This window comes from Mobula hypostoma, chromosome 7 (assembly GCF_963921235.1).
Source record: "Mobula hypostoma chromosome 7, sMobHyp1.1, whole genome shotgun sequence".
NCBI classification, from domain to species: domain Eukaryota; kingdom Metazoa; phylum Chordata; class Chondrichthyes; order Myliobatiformes; family Myliobatidae; genus Mobula; species Mobula hypostoma.
Window position 1 is genome coordinate 112,563,534 of NC_086103.1, and position 16,353 is coordinate 112,579,886.

At 41.5% G+C, this 16,353-nt stretch overlaps 1 protein-coding gene across 2 annotated transcripts in view; it reads left to right on the forward strand.

Moving 5' to 3' along the window:
• Positions 1-8,544: 8,544 nt before the first annotated feature.
• Positions 8,545-16,353, forward strand: part of LOC134348996 (phospholipid scramblase 1-like) — a 70,314-nt gene continuing 62,505 nt past the window's right edge. For both annotated transcript variants that reach the window (XM_063052822.1, XM_063052823.1), the window contains exons 1-2: positions 8,545-8,627; positions 8,881-8,942. The gene's annotated coding sequence lies outside the window, so the exon portion shown is untranslated. The remainder of the gene's footprint in view (positions 8,628-8,880; positions 8,943-16,353) is intronic.

A 16,353-nucleotide genomic window follows, 5' to 3' on the forward strand; every position in this document is an offset into this window, starting at 1 on the left:
GTGTGTTGATGGTGTGACCACAGTAAGTAATGTTTGGTTTAAAGAATTCACACTTGCTGTGTCGTGCTCTAAGTCCATAATTTTCTAATCTTTTGAGAATTGTCTTGAGAATTTGGAGATGTTCCTTGTCATCTTCACCGATAACAATGATGTCATCCAGGTAACACGGACTGCCTGGTGGCCTCACAGCACCTGGTCCATAGCTTTCTGCCAGAGTGCAGGTGCAGATGCCTCTCTAAAAAATAAGCTTATTGTAGTGATAAAGCCCTTTGTAGGTGCTTATGGTGAGAAGCACTTTGAACTCTCCATCCATAGGTAGACCTCAGTTGTCCACTTTGGTGAAGTGTTGCCTTCCAGAAGAGTTTGCAAAGATATCCTCTATCCTGGGCCAATGGTATTGATCTACTTTCAGTACTGGGTTGACAATGTTCGTAAAATCACCACAGATCCTGTCAAACCCATTCTTCTTGGCTACTGGGACCACTGTCATTATCCATGGGTTCCACACAACCTTGGAAAAAATTCTTTCAGCCTCCATGTGATGTAGTTCACTGGCTACTTTATCACAGAATCTTTGTAAAACTTGGGTGTGGCATTTTCATTTAACACTATTTTACCCTTGATATGTTTGTTTTCCAGTGCCATCCTTGAACAATGCTATAGCATCAACCAGTACCTTTCTTAATTCGCTTTCAACTGACTCTTATTACATAGGATGTGGCATGCAAATGGTGCATGGACCTCCAATCAAGTTGTAATTGTCTCAGCTAATCACGGCCTCACAACGCTGGCCCTCCTGGTTTTACCACATGCAAGCTCAATGTGCTTTGTTGGTTGTTGTATTTCGCTGATACGAATGTCATTCTCACAGGAGTTATCTTTTCTTCAGTATAAGTTCTTAGTTGGATATCCGTAGGCTTCAGTTCAGTAACTTTGAAATGCCATTCAAACTCATCTTGTGTAATGACTGAAACATTTGGCATTCACTTCTGGTGTAAGCCATATTGCTTTTCTACTTTTAATTTTCATATAGACACTTTTCGTCCCTCTTCCCTCCGGGAGAAGGCTCAGGAGCTTGAAGACTCGTACGGCCAGATTTGGGAACAGCCTCTTTCCAACTGTGATAAGACTGCTGAATGGATCTTGACCCGGATCTGGGCCCTATCCTCCAAATATCTGGACCTGCCTCTCAGTTTTTTTTTGCATTACCTTACTTTTCATTTTTCTATTTTCTATTTATGATTTATAATTTAAATTTTTAATATTTACTATCGATTTGTAATCCAGGAAGCGGGAAGCGCAGAATCAAATATCGCTGTGATGATTGTACATTCTAGTATCAATTGTTTGGCGACAATAAAGTATAATGTATAAGTATAGTAAATCACAAGGCTGCCCTGTCCTGTGTCATTCTCATCATTATCAGGTTTTTCATCCACAGCATGCAGACTAGTGATCTGTTTGAAATTTCAACTTGACTTCTCATATTTTTTCTCTTCACTGTGCAGTAATTTACTTTTGTCTGCCCTGGCATGTTCTTTGTATGTGTTTGCATTTTCTGCAAATTTTGTGAATATCTTGAAAGAATATATGTTTTATTATTATGTTAATTTTTAATAAAACAACATTATTATTTCTGCTTCTTGTGTTGATATATTTTCATGTGTTAGGTTGAATTGACCAAAATTCTCGAGGTGTGGAATACTGTAAAGGTATTGGGCAATGTGTTTTGAACTTTCACTTAATGAAATGTTTTCTCTTTTGTAAGCTGAGGAGTCCCTGCAATGGAAATAACTCATTCTCGACCATAGCGGGCTGCCTTAGAAAACAGAAGCAGTGCAAGTAGGGCAGAGATAACTATTGTAATAGCATCACAAAGCACTCCAGCACACAACCAGGCCATTCAGCCCATCTAGTCTGTGCCAATCTGTTATTTGGTCTAGTCCCATTGATCCACACATGGATCACAGCCCTCCATTTCCCTCCCATCCACATACTTATCCAAACCTCTCATAAATTTTGAAGTTGAACCAGTATCCACCTCTCATTCCAGACTTGCACCACCTCTGAAGAAGAAGATTCCCCTCAGGTTCCCCTTAAAAGTTTCACCTTTCATCCCATGACCTCTAATCTCACACAACCTCAGTGCAAAAAGTCTGCTTGCATTAATCCTAGACAGGGAGTTTAAGGTAAAAGAACCCTTAGGAGGCAATGATCATAATATGATAGAATTCACCTTGCAATTTGAAAGAGACAAGCTAAAATCAAATGCAGCAGCAGAATAAAGGGAACTGCAAGGGCATAAAGCAGGAGCTGGACAAAGCTAATTGGGATGGGACACAGCAGGGATAACGGCAGAACAGCAATGACTTGACTTTCTGGTCTCAAAGGAGAGGAAGAATTCTAAACAGAGGGTAAGGCAAACATGGTTGACAAATGAAGTCAAAAACAGCATAAAAGCAAAGAGAGGGCATATAATATAGCAAAAATTAGTGGTAAACCAGAGGATTGGGAAACTTTTAAAAACCAACAGAAGGGAACAAAAGAAGTAGTAAGGAGAGAAAAGATGAACTATGAATATAAACTATTCAATAATATAAAAGAGGATACCAAATTCATTTTCCAGATACATAAAGAATAAGAGAGACGTGAGAACAGATATCATTACACTATACTGCAAATGATCTTTGCCAAAAGGCTGAGATACTGTACAGCTGGAAAATGATACAGGGGAGGTTTAATAGGTGACAAAAAAGTGGCATACGAACTCAGTAAGTATTTTGCGGCAGTTTTTCACTGTGAAAGGCACCAGCTGTATGCCAGAAATTCAAGAGTGTCAGGGGGCAGAAGTGAATGTAGTCGCTTTCACTAAAGAGAAAGTGCCTGGAAACTGAAGGTAGATAAGTCATCTGGACCAGATGGATTACACCTCAGAGTTCTGAAAGGGATTGTGCAAACATTAGTAGTGATCTTTCATTCGTACTAAATTCTGAAATGACTCCAGAGGACTGGAAAATTGCAAATATCACCCACTCTTTAAGAAGGGAGAGAGACAAAAGACAGGAAATTATAGGCCACTTAGCCTGACATCAGTGGTTGGTAAGAGGTGGAGTCCATTACTAAGGATGAGTTTTTGGGGTACTTGGAAGCATATAATAAAATAGGCTGAAGTCAGTATGGTTTCAACAAGGGGAAATCTTGCCAGACAAATCTGTTGGACTTCTTTGAGGACATAAGAGGCAGGATAGACAAAGGATAGCTAGTGGATGTTGTTTACTTGGATTTTCAGAAGGCTTTTGACAAGGTGCCACAAAGTATAAGAGTCCATGTTATTACAGGGAAGATACTAGCACGGATGGCTGAGGAGTGACTTGGATCCATTCTAATTTGCCTACTGTCATAACAGGTCAACAGCAGATGCCATTTTATTGGCTCTTCACTCAGCTCTGAACATCTGCATTTATTAGTGGCTCTTCATTGACAAAAGCTCCGTAATTAATACTATCACTCCCTCAAAACTAATCAATAGGCTTCATGACTTAGGCCTTGATACCTCCTTGTGCAACTGGATCCTCAATTTCCTCAGTTGCAGATCCCAATAAGAGTGGATTGGCAACAGTGTCTCCCCCTCAATCACCATCAGCACAAGGGCACCATAGGGTTGTGTGTTTAGCTCTCCCATCTACTCCCTTTATACTTATGACTGTAAGGAAAAGTACAACTCCACTGAGATGTTGACGACACCATTACTGTTGGCTGAATCAAAGTTGGAAATCAATTGATGTATAGGAAAGGGATTAAAAATCTTGTTGAATGGTGCCACAACAACCACTCACTCAACGTCTGCCAAATCAGAGAGCTGATAATTGATGACAGGAGGAAGAAATTGGAGGTCCATGAGTCAGTCCTCATTTGGGGATAGGAGGTGGAGAGAGTTAAATGCCATTTCATAGAAGGCATGGCAGTATTTCTACTTCCTTAGAAGTTTGCGCGGATTTGACATGTCATCTAAAACTTATGAGAAACTTCTATAAATGCACAGTGGAGAGAATTCTGACTGGTTGCATCATGGCCTGGTATGGAAACACCAATGCCCAGGAATGGAAAAGTCTACAAAGAGTGGTGGAAGCAGGCCAGTGCAGTCCATCACAGGAAAAGTCCTCCCCTCCATTGAGCACATCTTTCTGGCACAAGAAAGCAGCATCCATCGTCGAGGATCCCCACCTTCCAAGCCACGCTCTCTTCTTGCTGCTGCCATCAGGAAGGAAGTAGGAACAGGAGCACTAAGTCCCAAACTATCAGGTTCAGGAACAGTTATTACCTTTCAATGATCAGGCTCCAGAAGCAGTGTGGATAACTTCACTCAGCTCTGCACTGAACTGATCACAACATATAGACTCACCTTCAAGCACTTTATAAGTCATGTTCTCAGTATTATTTATTTAATATTATTATTAGTTGCTTTTGTTGTATTTGCACTATTTCCCTTCTTTTGCACATTGGTTGCCTGTCAGTCTTCGTTTATATACAGTTTTACATTGATCCTACTGTATATTTTTGTCCTACTGCAGGTTAGTGTTGGGACTGCTTTTTTCATGTTATATGTCAATTGATGGCCAAGTTTATGAATGATACAAAGACACGTGGTGTGGCAGGTAGTGTTGAGGAAACAGGGAGTGTGCAGAAGGATATAGTCAGATTAGCAGAATGGGCAAAGAAGTGGCAGAGGAAATACAATGTTGGGAACTGTATGGGCAAGCATTTTGATAGTAGGAATAAAGGTGTAGATTATTTTCTAAACAGGGAGAAAACTGAGAAATCAGAGTTTAAGGGGTCTTGGGAGCCCTCGAGCAGGATTCCCTAAAGGTGCACTTGAGAACTGAGTCAGTGGTAAGAAAGACAAATGTTAGTATTCATTTCAAGAGGACTGGAATATAAAGCAAAGACGTAATGCTGAAGCTTTAGAAGGTGTTGATCAGACTGTGCTTGGAGTATTGTGAACAGTTTTGAGTTCTTTATTAAGAAAGGATGCGGTGGCATTCGAGAGCCTCCTGAGCAGGTTCTCAAGAATGATTCTGGAATTGAAAGGTTTAACGTTTGAGGAGCATTTAATGGTCCTGGACCTGTACTCACTCTAGGTTGAAGAATGAGGAGAGATTTCATTGAAACCTATTGAATATTGAAAGGACTGAATAGAGTGGGTATGGAGAAGAATTTTCCTATATTGGAGTACCAGAGGGCACAGCCTCACAATTCAAGGATATCCCTTTAGACCAGAGATGTGGAGGATTTTTTTTAGCCAGATGGTAGTAACTCTGTGGAATTCATTGACACTGATGGCCATGGAGGCCAAGTCATTGGGCATATTTAAAGCAGAGACTGACAGGTTCTTGATTAGTAAGAGTATCAAAGGTTACAGGGATGAGGCAGGAGAATGGGGTGAAGAGGGATAATAAATTAGCCATGACAGAATTGCAGAGCAGACTCGAATTGAATTGAATTGACTTTATTTCTGATATCATTCACATACATGAGGAGTAAAAATTTTCATGTTACATCTCTGTCTGAATGAGCAATGTGCAAATTATAGTAATTTGTAATAAATGATATGTACAGTAAGATAAACAACAGCACAGTCAATATAGCTTAGAAATATAATTCTATCAGTGTGAATTAATCAGTCTGATGGCCTGGTGGAAGAAGCTGTCCCGGAGCCTGTTGGTATTGGCTTTTATGCTACAGTACTTCCTCCAGCGTGTTGTGAGTGTTGCTTTGATCCCAGCATCTGCAGATTATTTTGTGTGTACTATTTCCCAGATGGTAGCAGCTGCAATAGTTTGTGGTTGGGGTGACTCAGATTCCCAATGATCCATCGGGCACTTTTTCTGCACCTGTCGCTGTAAATGTCCTGAATAGTGGGAAGTTCACATCAACAGATGCGCTGGGCTGTCCGCACCACTCTCTGCAGAGTCCTGTGATTAAAGCAAGTAGAGTTCCCATACCAGGCAGTGATGCAGCCAGTCAGAGTGCTCTCAATTGTGCCCCTGTAGAAAGTCCTTAGGATTTGGAGACTCACGCTGAACTTCGTCAACTGTCTGAGGTGAAAGAGGCGCTGTTGTGCATTTTTCACCGCACAGCTGGTATGAATAGATCACTTGAGATCCTCAGTGATGTGTATGTTGAAGAACTTAAAGTTGTTCACCTTCTCAACCCCAGATCCATTGATGTCAATAGAGGTGAGTCTGTCTCCATTCCTCCTGTAGTTCACAACTGGCTCTTTTGTTTTTGCGACATTGAGGGAGAGGTTGTTTTCTTGACACCACTGTGTCAGGGTGAAGACTTCTTCTCTGTAGGCTGCCTCATTATTATTGAGATTAGGCCAATTATTGTAGTATCGCCAGCAAATTTCATTAGCAGATTGGAGCTGTGGGTGGCGACACAGTCATAGGTGTACAGAAAGTGAAGGAGGGGGCTTAGGACAGAGCCCCAGTGGGCTCCCGTGTTGAGCGTCAGAGGGGCAGAGGTGAAGGAGCCCACCCTTACCACCTGCTGGTGATCTGACAGGAAGTCCAGGATCCAGCTGCACAAGGCATGGTGAAAGCTGAGGCCTCTGAGCTTCCTGTCGAGCCTGGATGGAACTATGGTGTTGAATGCTGAACTGTAGTCCAAGAACAGCATTCTCACACAAGCATCTTTCTTCTCCGATTGTGTAAGGACGGTGTGTAGAGCTGTGGCTACTGTGTCATCTGTCGATCGGTTCTGTCGGTAGGTGAATTGCAGGGAGTCTAGTTTGGGTGGTAGCAAGCTGCAGATGTAATCCTTGACCAGCCTCTCAAAGCATTTACTTATTATTGAGGTGAATGCGACAGGACAGGATGAGTTGAATGGTCTAATTCTGCTTCAAAGCCTTATGGTCTTATCTATATCCTTCACAATTTGTATTCCTTAATCAAATCTCCCCTTATTATCATATGCTCCAGACAATAAAATCCTAACCTATTCAACTTCAGGTCCCAGCAATATCCTCGTAAATTTTCTCTGTACTTTCAATCTTATTGATATCTTTCTGGTAGTGGGTGACCAGAGCTGCACACAACACACCTGGTTTGTCTTTCCAAGCTGCAACACCTCACACTTGTCTGCATTAAATTCAGTCTGCCATTTTTCAGCCCATTTTTCCAACTGGTGCAGATCCTGCTTCAAGCATTGGTAGCCTTCCTCACTATCAACTACACCCGGATTTGGTATCAGCCACAAATTTGCTGATCTAGTTTACCACAATATCATCTGGTTTGTTGATATTGGTAACAAACAACAATGGATCCAGTGCCGATCCCTGTGGCACATCACCAGTCATAGGCTTCCTGTCAGAGTGCCAACCATCTGCTGCTGCTCTCTGACTTCTCCTGCCAAGCCAATGTTGAATCCAATTTACTATCTCACTCTGAACACTGAGGGATTCTTCACCAGCCTCCCATGTGGGACTTTGTCAAAGGCCTTGCAGAAGTCCATCTAGACAGCATTCACTGCAACATGCACAAAATGCTGGAGGAACTCAGCAGGCCAGGCAGCATCTATGAAAAAGAGTAAAGAGTAAACAGTTTTGGGCCAAGACCTTTCTTCAGGACTCATCAGCATTTAATGCCTTTCCTTCATCAACTTTCCTGGTAACACCCTAAAAAACACTCTATAAGATTGGTTAGGCACAACTCTGGTCAGATCAAAACAATTTGCACCAGAATTCTCCTGATAACGTAGTATTGTTCCCCTTTAAATCTCTTTCCAGGATGTTGCTTCACTATACTTAAATGTTTTGCTCACAGATATTCTGTTTGCAAGCATGTGTTCTTCCAGTAAAGTACATTTTCCTTGTATCCACATATTGGAATACTTCGCCAGCAGTAGAAAAGAAGAAAATTGTATCAAATCAATACACAAAGATGTGATAACGATAGCCTACGAAAAGCAACACAAATTAATTTTGTTCCAGTGATTATCGGGCAAAAAGTTCGCATTTCTCGAAGTAATTTTAAAGCTAAGGACGTTCAGTTTCCAATTTGAGATGAAGACATACGTCTTCTATGATTGGCTACCTAGTTCCAATGTTGGTGCCAGTTCATTGGATGCCAGTCGTGTCAATCATTTCTCGACCAGCTGCCTGCGTTTTGTTTTGAATTGCAACCATGTCTACTTGTTGGACAGACCGCTTTAATTTCACATTCGTAACTGTCCTTACCCCAACATAAATTGCAGCTGCGCAACAAGCTGTTTTGTTGGCAATCTGCTATTTGTTTATGCAATTGCCTAACCATCCGTCTATTAGATGAAATATAATACAATATAAACACCTCCTGCAAAAATACAACTTACCGGATTTCTATTTTGACACCTCTTTTCGTGCATTTCAAACGCATATTCTTTATAGGAAAGTGAGTATACATATAATAAATTTAATAATAAGATACAAATCCGACAGTCTTTTCTGGTTTAAAGTACAGTAATATAAATCGCACACGTGGTTAAATCTCCTCCTATTATGTCGGTGACCAAGATAGATGTGGTTGACGTCAGAGTGCAGGCAGTTTTTCTGTAAGGTAGTGGACACTGCCTCGTCTGATCCAGAGGGGGTAAGTACAGACATTGTGAATCCGATTCTGGGTACGATTTTAAATATATACATATATATTTAAATTTATTCTGCAGCTGAACTCGGAAATACTTTTTGTTCATGGATGTGGATATTATTTGGGCGTCTGGCGGTAACCAAGCTGATTATAGTTTAGTGGAACAAAATCTAAGATACTGTCTCTTGCCCCTACTACTTATTTATTAGCTGGTGTTATTGAACTTCCTTTCTTACATTGCCTGTTCCTTTTCCAGAACATACGGTTTCTCGCGTGGACTACGTGAAGTAGCTTTTGACTCTGCACAGCAAGAATTTGGTAAGAAAGGAGTTAGAATGGACCTTGAAGATTTACCCAGCGCATGATAAGTACTTGTGGATGTTTGCATTTTTCTATGCTGCAGGACAGAGTTCTTTGGAGAAAAATGTTTGTGCAGCCTAATGTTTAAAGTGTGTCAGTTTGTGCAGCCTTCTGCAGGTTTACTGGTGATTTCTGCGGATCGGGTTTCCGCCCGTGCAGGTTGGGAGTCTCTGGAGTATATCTTTTGTACAACGTTCAGAAATTCGCGGTCTGTGTTTGATGTCATCTGTATGTTACGAGATGCACCCTACCCTGGCTCAGGCCTCGTTGACTTGTGGATAAGCAGTTACTGTAGTATTCAGATGCGAGGAGGTGGGTAGTCTGGTATGGTATTGAAAATAAGTGCTATAGCAGTACAGAACTAGTTATTGTGTATAAATAACTTTATTGAGGAACAATTAAGCTGCAGCCAGTATTTGCCCATTTCTCAAAGTTTTGGGTAACGGAGTAACAGTGAATATCCATAACTTAGAAATTTATGGTGTGGAAGTGGGAGCTTCAAGTTGCTGGATTGCCTCTCCTATCTTATATTTGCTTTGAATAATCAATGGCTAATTAAGGAGCCTGTGAGAAAATAAATCAGTGTTTGGAAGTGTTTATTTTGCTGAAGGATATGCATGCAATGATTCCCTTAGAGATGTTTTATGTAGCTGCCCAGAGAGCAGACAGCTGAAACTTAATTTTTAGTGGGAGAGGAGGAGGGCTTTCTCTCTGTTTAAGCAAAATTTCTATTTTAATTCAGCCGGTTTCTTTCTATATTCTTAAAAATGTGTCATTTGCCACAGATTTCATAATTCACCCAATGACCCTATTGGTTGTTGACTTTATGGCAGTGGAGGCTCTTGACCAAGTGCAAGTTGTACAAAATAAGTGGCTGTTGGGTGAGAAGAAAAATCTAATGTGGATCTTTGTTGGAGAAAAATGCAGCTTGCATTTCTCAAATGGTATGTCCCAAGGTGCTTCATAGTGGAATGTCTTTTTTTCCCAAAGAGGTGCGGGGGGCAGCAAGAAATAGATGAAGCAGAATCACGAAGAGGAGGGAGATGCTGAGAAAGACATTTAGAACATGGATGAGGGGAAGAAGTGATATATTGGTTGAGTTCTGAGGATGCAAAGCTGGAGGGTCTAATGGAAAGTTCAAGACCATTAAAGATATTTAGTAGCACACACAATATGCTGGAGGAACTCAGGCAGCATCTATGGAAATTAACAAATAGTCGATGTTTCAGGCCAAGACCCTTCTTCAGGACCGGGAAGGGGGAAGACACTAGAATAGAAAGGGAGGGGGAGTGGAAGGGGATCGGTGAGCAGGAAAGGTAAAGGGCTGGAGAAAAAGGAATCTGATGGGAGAGGAGAGTGGATCACTGAAGAAAGGGAAGGAAGAGGAGACCAAGAGGGAGGTGAAAGGCAGCTGAGAATAAGTAAGAGAATGAGTAAGAATAAGTAATAAGTGTGGAATAGAAGAAGTGGAGAGGGGGAGGGAATTTTTTTTACCAGAAGGAGAAGTTCATACCATCAGGTTGCAGGCTACCCAGATGTGTTGCTTCTCAACCCTGAGGGTGGCTTCATCGTGGCACAAGTGGGGGTCACGGTCCAACAATGTGGGAATGGAAATCTGAATTAAGGTGCTTGGCCACATGAAGTTCTGCTTTTGGTGGATGGAATGGAGGTGCTCGATGGAGCTGTCCATCAAATTATGACGGATCTCACCAGCGTAGAGGAGGCCACATCGGGAACACCAGCCGCATCTTTAGATTAGAGGACCAGAATTGGATGAGTGAGTTTTTTTTTGCTTTTGCAGCATAAAGTTGTGGGCAGCAGAGCATCGGATACAATGGATGCAAGACTGATTACAGAACATTGAACTTAGACCATGTCAATAGAAGAATTTGTAATTGAATAAGACAAGAGTTTCAGCAACACTGTGGCTGAGGTGGGGAGATGAGAGATGTGGAAGTGGGTGGTGTTTTTGTGTAGAGAAACAGAAATGGATTTGGTAGCTTCATTCAGGTGCAGTAAGAGTCTATGAGGATGGTGGTGTGATTTTGGCAGAGGACAAACAAAATTTGCTTTGAGTATAGACTATATGAGTGAGAGAATTTTAAACCTAATATGTTGGATATTTTAGACATAAATGTGGGTCGGGATGATGTTTTCAGGGGGAAGACTGGTTGGGTGGAGGGAAGCTGATATGGCACTGGGTTAAATTTCTGCTTGAAGAGTAGTGGAAACTGTCATTAGTAATGCCTGTAATTAGCGGCTGCTTACAAATCTGTATAAAATGTGCACTTTTATAAAGTATATGCCTGCCTATGTCTGCATTTAAAAAGGGCTAGTGGTTTTAGTTGTAATTCTATATAATCTTTACTAATAGCGCTTAGTCATTCAGATATAAATAAAGGGGATGTTTTTAAGTAATTTTCTAGTTTCCCCCCCACTCTTTAGTTTATATAAAATATTTTCAATTGCAAAAATTATCAGTGAGTTAGGCTGACTTGAAATCCATGTGGTGTAAATTGGAACAGATATGAGTACAAATGATGCTAACTTGCAATTCAGGGATGTTTGTCACTTGATATGTATTAACGAGATTTAATGTAAAAATGTTTTCCTTTTAAGTTTTGTATTTTCTTTGGGAAGGGCAGAGAAATTTAAAATTACAGTTTTAAAAAAAGAAATTCCTTGGGAAACTTGTTGGAATCCCTCCTCCATCCGCCTACCACCTCTCCTCACCTGGATCCACCTTGGCAGCTCATTGTCCACCCGTTTTCCCCCCTTTCTACCGACTTCCCCCTTTACCTTTCAGTCAACAGTCCATTTCCTCGGACAAAAACTGACCCACTGAGTTCTTCCAGCAGCTTGTTTTTTGTGCTCCTGATGCCAGCATCTGTAGTCTCTTGTTTTGGTGAATTAATCAACTACAGGTGCACATTCCTTTATCTGAAATCCAAGAAGCTCCAAAAACTGAAGTTTTTTCACCAACAGTTGACGTCACTCAGGTGTGACGTGGCAGCTCTAACAGAGGCCACCAGATGTCAGTTGTGGCTCACTGGTTACACGTGCATTTGCTGTTCGCTGATATTTTGTGTTCACTGTTGACTTTGTGTTTAATTTCACTGTGAAAATGTCAAAAAGAGCTGCAGATACCCCTATGGGTAACAATGAGAAAAAGAGAAGGGATCTTCTCTGTCAACGACGCAGAAAGTGAAGTTATTGCAGAAGCTTGATTGTGACGTGTCTCTGCAGCGTCTCACTGAAGAAAATAGTGTCGGAACTACCGCTGTATATGATTTAAATAAACAGAAAGACAAGTTACTGAAGTTTTATAGTGACAGTGACGTTCTACATTTATTCCAATAAGTCATTTACCATGTGTTTGATTCGGTTCGTTTGAAGCTGTATATTTTAATGTTTTATTGAATGTTTTTGTTGGAAATAAAATTTCTTCTTGTCATTATTCCCTAAACAATCCAGTATAACAACTATTTACATAGCATTTATATTGTATTAGATATTATAAGTAATCTAGAGATGATTTAAAGTATATGGGAGGATGTGTGTAGATTTGGTGCGCTGCTGGGTCCTAACGTCCACCGCACTGAGACAGGTTAAATAAGGGGCTTGAGCATACGTGCTTTTTGGTGTTGGGGTGGGGGAGGGGGTGTCTGAAATCTGAAATGCAACTGGCCCCAAGGATTTCGGATAAGGGATTGTGGACCTGTACTTGGTCTTTGAGGAAGCATTGCAGCATAAAATTATTAGAAATATCAGAGAATGAATGGTTTCACAAAAATAAAGTGAAGGTATCGGTATTTAAGGTATTGGTGAAAATAAAAACCAATGACTTGTATCACAGTATTTCAGAAATGTTGCTTGTAGAGAAACTAAATGCTCTGTTGCCCTCTTCCAAGATGTATATATTGGAATTGTTCCACTGGATTAAGGATACCACTTTTTTATAAGAAGAGATAGGGAGAAAACTTGGAATTACCAATATGGTTCGCTAAAATCAGTAGTAAGGAAAGACCTGAAGCTGAGAATGAAAGAAGCAATTAGATTAGATGATTAGATTAGGCTAGGTTATGAGGACACGTAGCCCTCTTATTGTCATTTAGTAATGCATGCATTAAGAAATGATACAATGTTTTTCCAGAATGATATTGTAGAAACTCATGACAAACCGACTGGAAAAACGGACAAAAACCACATAATTATAAACATATAGTTATAACAGTGCAAAGCAATACCGTAATTTGATAAGAACAGACGATGGGCACGGTAAAAGTCTCAAAGTCTCTTTCAAGTCTTGAATATAACAATATATTGAAAAGAATAATGATGATGAACTGAGGCGGTAGGTTATAAATAAACTTACAAACTCCGCAACTCAGCAGCATCCGCCACAAGCCAAACTTCCAGGTGGCCAAACATTGTAATTATGATTCCCATTCCGATATGTCGGCCATGGCCTCCTCTTGTGCCAAGGTGAAGCCACCCTCAGGGCAGAGCTGCAACACCTTGTATTCCATCTGGGTAGCCTCTAACCCGATGGCATGAATATCGATTTCTCCTTCTGATAAACACATTTGGGACGATCCTCCGTCAGTCCGGATCGGGAGCAGCATCTCCAACACCATCACACTGAGCACGGGGGCCCCCCAGGGCTGTGTGCTCAGTCCACTGCTGTTCACTCTGCTGACCCACGACTGTGCAGCAATACACAGCTCGAATCGCATCATCAAGTTCGCCGATGACACGACCATGGTGGGTCTCATCAGCAAGAAGGATGAGTCAACATACAGAGAGGAGGTGCAGTGGCTAACAGACTGGTGCTGACCCAACAACCTGTCTCTGAATGTGAACAAAACAAAAGAGATGGTTGTTGACTTCAGGAGGACACGGAACGACCACTCTCCCCTGAACACCAGCAACTCCGTAGAGATCGTTAAGAGCACCAAATTTCTTGGTGTTCACCTGGCGGAGAATCTCACCTGGTCCCTTAACACTAGCTCCATAGCAAAGAAAGCCCAGCAGCATCTCTACTTTCTGCGAAGGCTGAGAAGAGTCCATCTCCCACCCCCAATCCTCACCACATTCTACAGAGGTTGTATTGAGAGAAGAGTCCATCTCCCACCCCCAATCCTCACCACATTCTACAGAAGTTGTATTGAGAGCATCCTGAGCGGCTCCATCACAGCCTGGTTTGGAAATTGCACCGTCTTGGATCGCAAGACCCTCACAACACGCTGGAGGAACTCAGCAGGTCGGGCAGCATCAATGGAAAAGATCGGTCGACCGATCTTTTCCACTGATGCTGCCCGACCTGCTGAGTTCCTCCAGCGTGTTGTGAGTGTTGCTTTGACCCCAGCATCTGCAGAGTATTTTGTGTTTACAATCGCAGGACCCTGCAGCGGATAGTGAGGTCAGCTGAGAAGATCATTGGGGTCTGTCTTCCCACTATTACAGACACTTACATCACATGCTGCATCCGTAAAGCAAACAGCATTATGAAGGACCCCACACACCCCTCATACAAACTCTTCTCCCCACTGCCATCTGGCAAAAGGTACCGAAGTATTTGGGCTCTGACGACCAGATTGTGCAACAGTTTCTTCCCCCAAGCCATCAGACTCCTCAATACTCAGTCTAGACTGACATCTACATCATTTATTATTTTATTGTAATTTGTCTTCTATTGTGCCAATTGTCTTGTTTATTAATTATTGTACTGTCCTGCTCTGTTTTGTGCACTTTATATAGTCCGTTGTAGGTATGTAGTCTAGTGCAGTTTTTATGTTTGTTTTACGTAGTCTAGTGTAGCCTTGTGTTGTCTCACATAGTCTAGTGTAGTTTTGTGTTGTTTCATGTAGCACCATGGTCCTGGAGGAACGTTGTTTTGGTTTTACTGTGAACTGTACCAGCAGCTTATGGTCGAAGTGACAATAAACTTGACTTGACTTGATTTCCACCCCCCTTCCTCTATTCCCTACTCTGATTTTTACCTCTTCTCACCTGCCTGTAACTTCCCCCTGGGTCCCCTCCTCCTTCCCTTTCACCTATTGCCCACCTTCCTCTCCTATCAGATGCTTATTTTCTTCAGCCCTTGACCTTTCTCACCCATCTGGCTTCACCTATCACCTTCCAGCTAGCCTCTTTCCCCTCCACCCCATCTTTTTATCCTGGCATCTTTCCCTCTTCCTTCTGAAGGAAGGTCTCGGTCCGAAACGATGGCTGTTTACTCTTTTTCCAGAGAGGCTGCCTGACCTGTTGAGTTCCTCCAGCATGCTGTGTGTGTTGCTTTGGATTTCCAGCATCTGCAGACTTTCTTGAATGTCAGCTAAAAGTTAGTAGTAAGGAAGGAGCTGAAGTTGATCACGAAAGACGAAATACTGTAGCAAAACATTGAAAATAATAGCAATGAACGGAGTTTGTGGGTTTATGAAATAAAATTTTGTTTTGAGCAATCTACTGGAGTTCTTTGTGAATATGATCCATAACAAGGAGGTGATGTGATATACTGTATTTAGATTTTTAAGGGTTTTAAATGAAGTCAAGCAGGAGATTGGTTGAATGAGGTTAGAGTACATGGAGTTAGTGTGCTGACTTGAATTGAGAATTGGTTGACAGAAATTAGAGTGGGAATCAATATCTTTGGTACCCATGGATCAATGCTTCATACCAGCAATTCATAATCCATATCAGTGAAAGAACCAAAAGGACCAAGTGTCAACTTTCCAAGTTTCCGGCGATAGCAGGTTAAATAGACCATGCCTGTACTCCTGAGCTGAGAAGAATCATTGAAACTTTTATAAAAACTCTTGCAATGCATTAATGGGCTGAATGTAAGGAGAATTTAGCTGATAATTCTAGAACCAGGTGTTGATCTCAAGTGAAACCTAGATAATTTCTGTACTTAGAATGTAGAACATCCTTGTAATTAGGGGCTCCCGAAATTTTTTATGCTATGGATCCCTACCATTAACTGAGAGGTCTGTGAACCTCAGGTTGAAAACGCTTTTCCACAAAAGGTGCAGTCATTGAATTAATATTAAATACAGATTTCTGGATATTAAGTGTATCAGACAATACAGGAATAGTGTAAGCAGATGTCTGAGCTTTCACCTCTGCCATGATGGGGATGAATGGTGGGGCAGGTTCGAAGGGCCAGTCATTCTGGACCATTCATTGAAGCTTTTGACTCCTGTGGTAAGGCAGATACAGGGAAGCTGTGGCCACAGTTGGATCACAACCTCAATCATGGTTTGGGCAATGAGCGGAGATGACAGGAAATACTTCGCATTCAGCCTGCGAGCCTTTGGAAATCTGTATGCCACTAGAGCCTTTGAGTACATTATGTATACTTTAACTC